Here is a 13902-nt window from a genome sequence, read left to right as displayed (position 1 = left end):
TGGGAGAAAACACTCCAAGGGCAAAACAGGCTTAGCTTAGAGGTATAAAGTGAATTTATTATTAACAGAATCAGAGGAGGATAATGAGAAGCAAAAAAAGCCCTTAAAACACCTTCCCCCCCCAGTCTCTCCATCCTTCCCACCAACAGCACAGGGACACAGGGTATGGGGGGTTTGGGTCAGTTCATCACCGAGATTTTCTCCACTGCTCTGGGAGAGGAGACTTTCCTCTGTGAGACTGTGGGGTCCTGTGGAAAGATAGTTTGCAAGGATAGTGCAGAAGGCAATTTTCCTCAATGAATTACAGCTGTACTGATTGCCAAGATGTGGAGACAGCCTTGCCTGCCAATGAGGATGGGTATTATAAAAGAGTGGGCTAGCTAGCTGAGAGTTAGTTTTTGCAGTCAGAGACTCAGAGTCTGCTGGCTGTGCTGTGAGGAGAAAGGGACATTAGGCTGTGCAAGGGACAGACAAGGTAAAAAGATGCTGTGTGAGGGACAGACAGGGTTAGGTGGCCGGGTAAGCTACAGGTTGGGAGTTAGCCAGTATGTAGACAGAAGAAGGAAACTTGCAGAGAGGAGAGAAGGAGTCAGTGCTGTGTGGAGCTGCCTATGAGGAAAGGAGTTAGAGTTGCTTGAGAGAAGGCATGAAAAGTTTTTTAATAAAGGACTGGTGATGATGCCAGTCGTGTCCATCTTGACATAACTGCAACAGGATCCCTCCCATGGGAGATGATTCTCATGTGGGTCCGCTCTCAAGAGCAGCAGCCAAACTGTACCTTCTGCAATGTGAATTCCCCCTGCGGGCACACAGTGCTCCCAAAACTGCTGTGGTGAGGGTCACTCCTCTATGGGGTGCAGTCCTCCAAGGACAGGCTGCTCCAGACTGGAACCAGGGCCCTGTCTCCTGGATCTCCCACTGGATCACAGCCTGCTGCAGGCATCCACCTGCTCTGGCATAGACATCTTCCCCATGGGCTGTGGGTGGATCTCTGCATCCCCCATGGGCTGCAGAGGGACAGCCTGGTTCACCATGGTCTCACCATGGCCTGCAGAGGAGTCTCGGCTCACTTAGCTGTTCCTAAGACCACAAAAAAAAAATTCTCTGTAAGTTACCAATTAAGAGGAGGCAACAAAAACATAAAAATCCAGAATATTTTCCAGACTGAAAGGGGTTAACACCTCAAAAAAATTAGAACTTATTATGGAGGACAAGAGAGAAGTGCATTTTGGATCGAGTAAATTTTAAAATGGAATGTTTAAGGGAAGGGACAAAGGCAGGGTAAAGGAGGGAACAAGGTGCATAAGGGAGGAAAAAGCATGGAAAAAGAGACGGAACAAGGGGATAAAAGGGTCCAGATGTGTATAATCTAGTTCTAGACAGTACACTTGAGTGAGAAATCTGCATCTGGTCAGTGCCCTCTGTCTCACTTTCTTATCAAGTTCTAGTCTTACCTTTCTTCTATGTGGCTGCCCTGTCCACTCTGTCTGTCAATACAAGTGAACCTTGACATAGAAAGTAGAAAGAAGGTCTGAGCTCTAGTTGCTGGAGTAGGACCATGAAATACCTTTGCCTGGGAGCTCCAGGTGTCAGGAACTGGAAGAGAGACACTGGGGGCTAGGTGCTAGATGGGCTGCATATCAAAGACCAGCTCCCAGAGAAACACATGTGTGTCTTAGAGTGGGCTTCACTCCTGATAATCTGGAGAGGAAAAGCAAGACTACAGCATCTGTCCTGTTTCTGTAGATGCCTGTAAAGGTTCTGCTCTCTGCCTCTGTCAGCTTTGTGGTTGGCTGTGCTATTGCAGTGTGTGTGTGTCTTAGGCTGGGCTCATCATTGCTGCTCTGTGAACTTGGGCACATGGAACTACAACATTTAGCCAAGGACCAGTGAACCTCCTTTCCTCAGCCCCTAGCAGTTTGCAACCTCTAAGATTTTCAACAGTGCTGTGTTAATAATTATTATACACACAATATAAGACTTCACTAAAAAAAGGAAATTAAAACATATATTGCTGTTTTGCAAGGCGAAATTCTTGCACAGTGTGATTCTTGCACCATTTAATATGTTAATATTAAAATTTTAATTAAAGAGGAGGAAATACTAAAAATCATAAACTATTTTAAAATCACCGTGCTGTTTCCATATTATTTTGGTCAAATGGCAAAAAAAGAGGTAACAGGTTACACTATCAGCATGGTTGCCTGTGGAGATTGGAAGAGTATGGGAAGAAGATACTAAAGTGAGAATTAGCCAAGGAAATGCAACACAGTAAGAAAGAGATAAAAAAAGAGAGATATATAAAATGCAAGAGAGTCTACAAAATTAACTACAATAGTGAAAAACACTGTAGCATATTCAAGAAGCTGCAGCAGAGTATAAGACATCAGCCAAAAAAGTCCATGGAACTTTGGGCTATAAATAAGGAGTAACACAACAGCTGAAGTACCACAAAGGAAAGAGGGTTCCTCTCTGTACTAAGCAAAACATCCAATGTACAAGATACATATATATATATAATACTCCCAAGAAATTGAATTTCATTCAGAAGGTAGAAACAAGAAATCTGCGATATTAACCACATATGGTCTTTCTATTATCACTTATTCAGAAACAGTATTTTTTTCATAACTGTATTGTCGAATACCTATTTCCCGTATACCTTGTTATTCTCAAGACAGCATTTTCATCACACATGAGGAAAGAAAGGGGATATTACAAAGTTAAATAATTTTGACTGCAAAATATATGGTCTTGTTTACAGGTCACTCTAGGCATAAAAAGGTAGTTTTCTTGTCTCATCATATTTCTAAACTACTCTGGTAGAAATATACCACATGTATTTTCTATTATTATGATTGCTACATTCTTCTATATGGGCAAGGATTTTACAGTATACATAAGGGATAAAAATGCTAGGAAGTGTCACAAGAATTCCCTTAGATCATGTGTAGAGAATGTGGATGATGCATCCCTGGGAGGGTTCAAGGCCTGGCTGGATTGGGCTGTGGGCACTCTGGTCTAGTGGAAGATGTCCCTGCCCAAGGCAGGGGGTTTGAATTAGATGACTAAACTCTCTTTAAATCCAAGCCATTCCACGATTTTATGACAGGAAAGAGAAAACAATAACATGGGGATCTGTGATGTTTGAACTGAGTGTCAGTGGGACTGTGCAAAACTTAGGAGGGAGCATAGTGGGAAGGGGATGGGGAGGAAGGAAGGGATATGGGGCAGCCAGGGCTGTGTGTAAGAGCGTCTGGCTGTGTGCAGACTCTGGTCAGCCAGCAGGCTTGTCTGAGCCTCACATCCCCAGGCTGGTCTGTCTTCTCCTTCTTCAGTCCTGTGATGCCTCTCTGTGCTCCTCCTCATTCATCCCTTTGCTTGTCTTTAGGTTAGTTATTGTATGATTTATTAGGTTATATTCCAAATATTTTTGACACTGGTTGATTTCAAAACCCCAAATGTATTATTAATTTTAGTTTTTCATTTCCTCAACTTATTTTAGATATTTCAAAGTCAGTAACCCCCTTAATTTATTCCCAAAGTTCCATCAACTAAAATATTTTTCTAACATTATTTTACTCAAATACTAGCCTTTTACAGAGGAATTAATTTCAATTTCTAGGGAAAAAAAATATTTAAGCAAGTAACCAAAGACCGTTCAAGTTTATTCTAGAACAACAAGTAGAAACTTGCCCTGTTTTCCAAGTGTTGGCAGAAATTACATCCTAATCTTGCACTGTTTGAGTAAATCCCTTGAATTCCCTGATTGAGCCTTTGCTCACAGTAATATATTCAATAGCTGAGGTACTGAGAATTATAGTTCAATAGTTTGTTAGAAACATCTTCATTTCAAGTACCAGTAAATAAAACTTTGATGTGATGAATTATTTCTTCCTGAAGTTTTCACATTTCAGTAAAAATACAAGTCCAAATTTATATCTGGTTTCCACTTTGGACAGATTCCAAAACCAGAACTCCACAGACACAATTCCTTTGTATATTTCCTATTCTGACATTTGCTTCTACAAAGAACCATAACAGGAAACTAGAATATGTATGTATTCCTGCATCAACTATTTTGTTACTAGATCAAATAGACCTGGGTACTTTTTGTCCAGCCCTTATTTCTCCTCAGTCTATCCTTTCTGCAAAGTCTCACAGATGTCTTGATTCCCACAACAATCACACATGTAAATAACTGTAAGCACACCAGCAGAAATAAAGGTCCTGTGCTTACCTAAGGTTTTCTTTGTCAATGTACTTGCTGTTATGGGGGGGAAATTGAGGGCTTAGAATGCAAGATTTTGATCCAGAGGTGCATGAAATTTGAGATACCGGCAAGATCACTGTTGAATATTTTTGATAAAAGTAGGTTTCTGTCTTGTAGCTGGATTAAAAATCCAATGGCTTATCGTGCTTTCTGAATTTATCTCAGAAATTGATCTAGATGAATACATAGATATCTTGAATCTGGAACAGGAAAGATGAACAAACTTATTTCAACAAGATTATGTCTGTGTCAATAAAATTGTTAAATGCATTCGAATTAGTTTTGTAGTGAAGAACTATGAGAACTAGGTTATTTAATTGCTGCCATTAGATTTCTAAAAAGAAAAAATAAAGATCTTAGACTTACTTAAACACAATATCACAAATAAAAATTATTAAAGGAAAAAATCTCCAAGATTATATGCACATATTATATGATGAGAAGAATAGGTTCCTGAAAGTGGTAACTTCTTTCTACTAATTATTAAGGCAGCCTAGAGTGATTAACATAGATCCAGCATGTTTAGCCTCCCAGGTTAGGATTACATTTTCAAAGGAAATTCTGAGCATTTTAGCCATCAGTATATTGTCCTAAACTATTATTACAATTTCTGTATTCTCTATATTCTTTATTGACATGAAGTCTATTTTTTTAGTGGTTTTCTTATTCAAAACTCCTAAATTTAGTATCCAAAACATGCATTTTTTATTGTTTAAAAAAAAAAGTAGTATAAAATATATATAAAGTGTTATAATTAGTAGGCTTTCCTTCAGTAGACTTATTTAAATAACATCTGTTCAACCACCATTTCAAGGAATAAATTGCTCCTCTCCTTTTCATTCTCAAAAATAACTTCAATAAAACTACTTCATTTTTTGTGAACCTAGATGTATGTAAAGCTCATAATATATTTACATTTCATTCCATTCATGTAACTAAAAAGTTAATAAAATCTCACTCAAAACAATCTGTCAGAGAAAGAAACACTGATTTAGTTTTCATGGAGCACCCTGTAAGATGCTAATCTTCCATTTTAACAATAAAATAAAGAATATGCATTAAAAGGCTGAAATGTTGGTAAATTTATCCACCCACAAAAAAACTAAATCACCTCCTGATGTGCATTTTAATAGGCCTTCCTATATGGCCTTTCATTTTCCTTCCTTTATTATAATATCACTTTTTTTGAGGTACAACCAAATATGCTACCTAGTAACAATGCTATTGATAGCAGAAATACAGAAAGAAATAAATATTGAGCTTGAGGCATAATGATTTGATTTGTTTTCTTTGACAAAAATATAGGGTGAAGAAATTACCAGACTGCTCTTTTTTTTTCCGGGTTGGTTGGTTGGTTGGTTTGGTTTGGGGTGGGGTTTTTTTTTTTGATTGGTTTCAGTTCTGTTTTGTTGGGTTTTTTTTCCTCCTGGATTCAAAATTTTTCAAATGAAGTTGTTGATCTCTAGATATGGGATTTTCATCTTCCAGAGGCTTTCAAGCTGACCACATGGCTAATTAAAAAAAAAAAATAGGAAGTTAAAGTTTGCTTTCAATAAGAAGCATGCCAGGCTAAACAGAAGACAATGGTGTGGAAAAGAAGGAAATAAAAGAGACAAGAGTCATCAGACACAGAGAGGAACTTTACAACTCTCACTGCAGATTTCAGTCTTAAAGTGAAGAAAATGTCAAGTTAACACTTCAGCTTCATAAAAACAAACAATTCACTAAAGAAAAAAAATATAAAATTCTTAAACAGAGTAAGTCTGGTTTTTTCTCATGCAGTTTTATACTTCATGGGTTTTGGTCTTTTTTTTTTTTTTGGTCTTTAGTCATATCAAGAGTAAAGAATATTTAGATTTGGTTCAGGATAGACATCTTCCAGTTTATTCTTTGAATAAAGTCTCTTGCAACTGCAGGAAGAATATTGCAATCAGAAATACATAAATGTGGGAAGTTATTCTCATGCTTGGGCTGAAGGCATCAGGATAGTTTGTGTCTAGAAGTATCACCAGATAAAGACTCTAGATGTAGTAGCTAGTTTCTGCTCAGAATCAATACTGAGATTTTGTTCTGCTTACCTTTTTCAGTCAGCATTTTGAATCAAGAAGTTTAAACAAAGAAAAGTAACTCAAAAAGCATCCAACAAAAAGCTTTGACAAATAGGGAATTCTTTATTGTTCTCGAAAAAGGAAAATTCGGGTTGCATTTAGGCTGCCTTATCTTCCAAGGAAAAGTATTATCCTTATTTATGTGTGGCATATATGACATTTTTCTTTTCTGGATGAAAATTTGTGTCGAAATATTTTGGCTTCCTGGGCTCACAGATGGGAATATCATCAGTGTTAGGGACCATACTGCAAAAAATATGATAATTCCTTATAAGCAAAAAAAGCCCCAGCAAAAATTGGAGAATACTCAGGACAGAAATACCACTTTTAAAAAATGCATTTTTAACATAATTTCTGAAAGCAAATCAGATTTCTGTCTGCTGATACTAGTGCTTGAGTAGTTAATGTTTGCAGCAATAAATCATAACTTGGACTCTTTGTAAGAAAATAGTCATTTGACCCTGTACTCTGCTTCTGAGTTGAACTTCATGGTTCAGTACTCACTCATTTTCTATTGTAAAATTTGGGTACATAGAAGAAAACAAATACTGTCCTTGCAAGCACATATAATTCTTTCTATGTAAATGTTATGCAGTGCTCCTGCTATTCTTAGCTTATTTTTCAGGGAATTGTGGTAAGAACCAACAAAGTGTGGACTACTCTGAGAGTGTGGACCTTCACATTTCTGACTCTCTAGATATAACTGACATGGTACTTCAGAAAAAGAAAATAGTTGATTTTTTAGAAAAAAATTCTGCATTGCCATTGTTTTCATGCTTATATTCTTTCATTCTGCAGTTTTTTTTCTTCACCATGAGAGTGGCAAAATAAAAACAAGGTTTTTCCACCAATCATTATCGTCAAAAATTTCCAAACAAATTCTAAGATAAAATTTGTTTCATAGGCATACCAACCAAACTTGTAAGTTAGTCTTGTACAAGATTTGGTTTTTCTGTAAGTTTAGAAAGCAAAACAAGCTTGATGTATTCTAGAGCTTCTTGCAATTTGCATGCTGGGTCCAGCATCTCTATTTTTACTTTTTCTTAAGCTCTGCAAGAGTTCTAGTCACACCCAAAAAATTATCCCTAAAGGCATGACAAAAGGTTGATTATTTACTTTTCTACTTTTCCCTTTAAACCTTTTTTCCGGAATTTTCTATGACCTGCCATCTCTCATTTAGTGCCTCTTCCTGTACAATAAAGTATTTAGTACCCATCCAGTAGAAAATAGAAATTTCCATTTTCTCATGAAAGGAAAGGGGGTTGGCAACCCCCTTCACATTCTATTTTCCTGAAGACAGAAATTCCTTGGCCAAGAATGACTGAACTCCATTTCACAGAATCATGTAGGGTGGAAGTGATTGGTTACCAACCACTGTCCTTGATTGCCATGATTGCCACCCTTTCAAGATGACAGATTTCCAGTGTCATTATCCAGACCACTCAGCACTCTGAGTGGTCCACTCCAGGTCCCATGAACTTCTCTATGGCTCACGTCTTGTGATGTGTGACTCGTAATTGCTTAAGTACTCCTTATCTGGCAATAAATTAGGCCAATTTCCCCAGGTCAAATCTGTTTTGCCCATGTCAGTAACTGCTGAGTGATTTCCCCCTGTCCTTATCTCAACTCACCAACCATTTGTTACATTTTCTCTCCCCTGTCCAGCTGAGGAGGGGAGTGATAGAGTGGCTTTGGTGGACACCTGGTGTCCAGCCAGGGTCAATCCATCAAAGATAGCATATCCTTTGGCTTTAGCTTCTCTATATTTGTCCCCAGGAGGCCTTCTGGAGTTATGTGTTTGTTTCCTTCACCTTTTCATATCATCTAGCAGCTACCCTTAAATTTTATTCATTTAAGAACAAAAAGGATAGGATAGGATTCCTCTAAAGAAAAATGGTTCTCTGAAGAACTAGCTACACAGCTACTTCTCTATAAATACACAGTGTAAAAAGAGGGAGGTTTTATTCTTGTGTTTAGGGGAGGAGGGAGGGAAGAATTGAGTGGGACTGTTTGTTTTATTGTTTCCCTTCAGAACTAAACCCTTACTGGATTTTTGTTGGTTTTAAAATAATATTCATTAACCATGTCTTCAAAATTGGTAATATCTCAATTTGTTTGAAGATCTTTAGAAAAAAAATAGCCTAAAAAATGAATCTCAAATTTATTAATCTTAAACAATTTAAATTTCTTATGAATCAATTTGTGCTTAAGATACCTTTTTTCCTCTTATCCTTGATTATTATCATCGATTTATTTAACTGGGCTTTGAAATAATTCGGCTAGAAAGATGTCATTTTTCTTTTTCTTTATGTGGTTTATCACGCACGTGATTTATGTTTCACTTGCTCTGATGACAGAAAGAAAGCCTTCACATAACAGAAGTGATTCTATAGTATTGCATTATTTTTCTTGGAAAAAGGAATGTCGTGACTGTTTGCCAGCACACCCCCAGGGAACAGACTAACTTTTATGCCTCTCTTAGGGTTAGCAAAACTGTGGATCTGCAAGGATTATTAATAAATTTACAATTGGCTTTGAATCTACAGAGTGCTTTATATATCATAGTTCGCCATCACTGTACCTGAGGGAATAAGTTGACGATCTGGAGAAAAAAAATATTAATTGTTGAAAGAAAGGAAAGCCTTACAGTCAAAATTCATGAAGCTACAGTGTTCTGAAACTTATTTATTTTGTCTACTTACATTTCCAAAACCTGTTCCTATTTGAAATCTAAAAAGAATAAGCAAAACTTTAGATGACAATGGTTTGCAAATAGTATTAATGTGGTTTTCAGTCTTGCAACTATCACATTGTCTTGGATAAGTTGGACTGAAGCTCAGTGATATATGATATAAACTCACTGCAGGCTGGGAAATCACTGTCTGGAAAGAACCTGAATTCAAGAGACATTTTTATTTAGTAAAACACTGGGATCCATGCTTGAGAATTTATGCTGTGCTAAAGTGAAATGGTCTAAGACTTTTCCCAGTGGTTACCCTAATCTATGTTCCAGTAAATTCCACTCTCCAAGGGCTAAGAAACTGCAGCCTCCTGGTATTACTTATTATATTAATTTAAAGTGTCCAGGTGTCTTGGTGTGAAGGACTCTATATCAAAAGATCATTAGTCTGCTTACATTCGGATAAAGAAGTATTGGTGTGCAATTCTCTTGACTAATAACTCAATATGTCTTCTGCAAAAAAGCCTATATATTCTAAGCAAGAAAGAAAAAAGAAAAAAAAAAAGAATAACAGGCAATCCTCAGAAAATTTTCAATTGACAAATGTTGCTGCCACCAACTTCTTCTATTATAAGCAAATTTTGCGGGTATTTTTCCTAAAATATATATGTAAAAACAATAAAATATGTGAACCATAACCTTCAATATACGTATCCTGAAAGACTTATTTTGTGACTATCAATATGCTGCTCTTCCTTTACAATTTCAAAACAGGACCGATTCAGACTTGAAATACAGTGACGATTTCAAAAAATGACAGCTATTAACCATGGTAGGTATACATTGTCACTGGTGTATTATCAGATTGTCTGCTGCAGCCCCTATCAATGGTGAACTTAATATCATGAATAAATATTTTTTTTACATATTCTCAGTGAAGGAAGATTCAATTCAGAAGTCTTTTTGCCTCTTATATAGATCAGATAATGATAGTAAATACAGGTAAATCACATATCAGCAGATAAAAATATTACTGCAGTTGTACTGCATGTTCCATTGTTGGAATCAACGAAAGGCTTGTTTCAAAATTTATATAGTAAATAGATACTTTTAAAAAATTCTTAGCTTTTAATTATCTCACTGATTATTGTGAGTCAAAAGATATATGAATAAAAAAGAAAAAATCTCATTATTTATAAAAATAAATTCCCTATCTCCAAACTATTATAAAAACATCTGTGTGTTATGTATAGTGGAGATGGCTTTAAAGAAAAGAAAAGCAATGATAAAAACGAGGTCAGTGCACCCCATCAAAGTGGTAATCTTCACATAATGACTACAGCAACACATCATTATAATTTTAGGCATCGAGCATTCAGAGTTCCCCATAGTCATTAGAAATTACAGTGTAATTGACTATTCCATATCTTTAGAAAGATATTAGTCTGACTCTTTAATAAAATCTGCATAAATTATATTGCAAGAATATCCTAAGCCACATGTTGTGATTCTAAAAATTTAATCATAATTTATATAATAAAACACATGACCATTAATTATTCTTGTAAGAAGTTATCAGTACAGAAAAATGGTGTATTATTCAAACTAGAAAAGAAGTAATTCTGTCTCTGGAAAGAATTATTCTCTGTGTTATTCAGGTGCTTGCTTTTCTGTTTAAACATAAGCAATCGATGAGATTTGCCCTTTTTCAGTACCCCTACAGAACTCATTTTATAAATGGCATCTGATAGAGGATAACATAAAAACCCATTACTTACTACAGTTCACTTGCAGATGTTCTTCTGCCAAACCATAATTTAAGAGTACAAAAAGAAATTATATGGAAGTTTTGGGCAAGACACTAGTGATAGTAGCCAGCTCCACTTGTGTATTTGAAAAGATTCTTTCTATCCATTTTCCACTTAAGTCATTGATGCATTTATATTTTTACTGTTTCTGATACTAAGAATAGAATTTCATGTGAGATGGGTGTGTGCTTTAATGTCCCTAATCCCACAGCCTCCCATCAGTGGTTGATATCAGGAGATGCTGCACTGTGTCTGGGGCTCATTCAGAACGAGAGGGAGGTTTCAGTTCTGACTGCAGCTCAGAGCAGTCACAGAGCAGTTGTTTTTCTGAGGTTTTTTTACATGATGGGTTCAACAGTTTTATGACTACTGCTTATGAATTTTGGGCCTGTATAATTATCTACAAGATCTGGTTTATGAGATAGTATAACTGAAAGGGAAATGGGACTTTGCAAATTACGAACATATATCATAAAAACCTGGGTTTGTTCCAAAGCCTAATGTAACTGGTGGAAGATTTTCAGTTTATTACAATCAGCTTCTCTTGTACTAATCGTTCAACTAAAGAAAGCAGTGGAATTCAGAAACTTCAAAATCTCTTCTAAACTAAATTACTTTTTGGAAATATGGTCTGACATCTGTTGTCACAGACTAATCTCAAACTTCTCCTTTTCTGTCGCCTGAGATTTGTACCTCCTTTCATCTAAAAAATATCAGCTTTGTTCTCTAAGAATTTGGTTATATTTCCTGTATTTCTGTTTTCTTGCCTTACACGGTAATTTGGTGCCCCTGTCCACTATACACAGTACTAGTTAAGATTCAAAATAGAGGAGTCACCTCTACCTTAGTGAGACCATGTGTGATGGATTGACCCTGGCTGGATGTTAGGTGGTCACCAAAGCCACCATGTCACTCCCCTCCTCAGCTGGACAGGGGGTAGAAAATATAATGGAAGGATCAAGATAAGGACAGGAAGTCATCACTGACCACTTACTGTCATAGACGAAACAGACTCAACTTTGGGAAATTAAATTAATTTGGTATTACTCAAATCGAAACAGAGGAATGAAAAATAAAGCCAAATCTTAAAAACACCTTCCCCTGGCCCGTCCGTTCTTCTTGGGCTTAACTTTACTGATGAATTCTCAAATTTCTTCCTACCAGCAGTGCAGGAGACAGGGAATGGAGATTGCAGTCAGTTCATCACAAGTTGTTTTTGCTGCTCCTTCCTATTCAGGGGAAGTACTCCTCACACTTTCCCTGCTCTGGGGTGGGGTCCCTCCCATATGAGGGAATCCTCCAATAATTTCTCCAATGTCAGTTCTTCCCAAGGGCTGCATTTTTCCACAAACTGACACAGCTTGCATCCCTTCCACAAGCTTCACAAGTCCTTCCAGCAAACCAGCTCCAGCTTCTTTCTCCATAGTTCTACCAGTCCTGCCAGGAGTCTGTTTCAGGGCAGAGTCATATATGCAAATAAAATTAAATAACCATACAGCGTGGCATGGCATGGCATGGCATGGCATGGCATGGCATGGTGCTATTTGTACAAATGCTGTCTAGCACCACTATCTTAAACTACTAGGAGATTTTGATAGCTCAGCTATCCAAATAGTTGTGCACAAGTCCAAATACTTGTCCACTGATCTAAAATAATTTCTTCAGACTGTTAAAAGCTATCTGCTTGCTTCTTGGAGAAAACTTCTAAAATTCTGAGTTAATCTTTTGGGAAAACCATAGCCAGATATCATTCCATGAGGAGTAAGTTTAAAGCTTTCCAGACAAAAGGCCTTTAAAATAACAAGAGCAACAGAAACCATGCAATATTCAGTAGCATATTCCTTGTGGTTAGCAGAATAAATCTGTGACACATCTGGCTTTTCCAAAACAAACTGTGAAGGTATATTTTAGAATAGCATGTAGAAAATTATGGTTGTTTGAAAACAAGTTAACAAACTGTCTGGAGTGTCTACAACTAGGGAGTATCCATTGTTTTTTCCAGGAAAGAAATAATACCAAGTAACTGTTAAGTTGTTTTTCTTCCTTTCCTCTTGTGCTATATGATTCCCAAGGAACATTCTGTTTATGTCAGAGAAAGTAAGGAGTTCTGGGGATACTGGATAATAGCTTCATTTAGATGACCAACGTGTGGACATCAGTGTTTCTAAGTAGTCTATGGTAGTGGTAGTCAGGATCATGAAAAATGTGCTTCATAGATTTGGTAAGGGCACAGTTTAATTAATGTATTGAATGAATATTTCATCTGATTACTTCTTTTGCTATGACAGTAGGAATGAGGTGCTTCCCCTTTGAGGTAATTTCTTCTCCTTATAGTGAAGATTCTTCAGCCTCTGCTGTAACATAGTCTCTTCAGAAGCAAGCAACAGGCAGTAGGTTATTCTGTAGCCAGGCATCACTATCAACTAGTAATCTTCACTGGAGTCTGAAATCAACAAATAGAGGACAAATAATGAGAACATTTTATTCCAAAGAAGGAGACAGGAGTGACTAATTCTAGTGGTAGGATAAAACTTGAGATCTGTGGTTAAGGACTACACTACAGTACTTTTTGAGGAATACTGTTAATCAAAGAGAGCTTGTGAAGTTCTTTGCTTTCAAACAGTACAGGATAAAAAGAATCTCCTTCTTTCACTAGTGCTATTTTGCTTTTTCCTGTTTAATGCATGTCTACTTAGTAATTTTCATGTGCTAAGCTATGGAAAGTATTTTTACTTTATTTACAAATACAAAGTTACTTAAAAGTCTCTATTGATTAATGATCCTGATTTCCTCACAGTCTTGCATATTACAAAATTGAAAAAATAAACTGGAACATGTTAGTCAAAAAATTGTGAATCCCAGATGATAGGATCATTAGAACATAATCTAAATTATACTTGCTTATTATTTAAAAGAAGCTCAAAACAGAAATACAGACTGAAGTTTAAAAAAAGAAGAAGGAAAAATGGATTCACTAAATTTTTGGAGAGTAGAGATAAACACAGTTAGCTTGTTCAGCCGTGTCTTAATGTT

At 36.6% G+C, this 13902-nt stretch overlaps 1 long non-coding RNA gene across 7 annotated transcripts in view; it reads right to left on the bottom strand.

The window, feature by feature from the left end:
- Positions 1-640: 640 nt before the first annotated feature.
- LOC148224916 (uncharacterized) overlaps positions 641-13902 on the bottom strand; it is a 60466-nt gene continuing 47204 nt past the window's right edge. For 4 of the 7 annotated variants that reach the window (XR_015801753.1, XR_015801749.1, XR_015801751.1 and 1 more), the window contains 3 exons: positions 5593-13312; positions 4241-4473; positions 641-1080 (listed from right to left, as the gene is read on the bottom strand). This is a non-coding gene — a long non-coding RNA (uncharacterized LOC148224916). The remainder of the gene's footprint in view (positions 1081-4240; positions 4474-5592; positions 13313-13902) is intronic. The other 3 variants (XR_015801750.1, XR_015801755.1, XR_015801754.1) reach the window with 3 other exon arrangements.

The sequence above is a fragment of the Sturnus vulgaris genome, chromosome 2 (assembly GCF_052056855.1).
Source record: "Sturnus vulgaris isolate bStuVul1 chromosome 2, bStuVul1.hap1, whole genome shotgun sequence".
Classification (NCBI taxonomy): Eukaryota; Metazoa; Chordata; class Aves; order Passeriformes; family Sturnidae; genus Sturnus; species Sturnus vulgaris.
The sequence above is the reverse complement of the archived record's forward strand: the minus strand, read 5'-3'. Positions and strand labels throughout refer to the sequence as shown.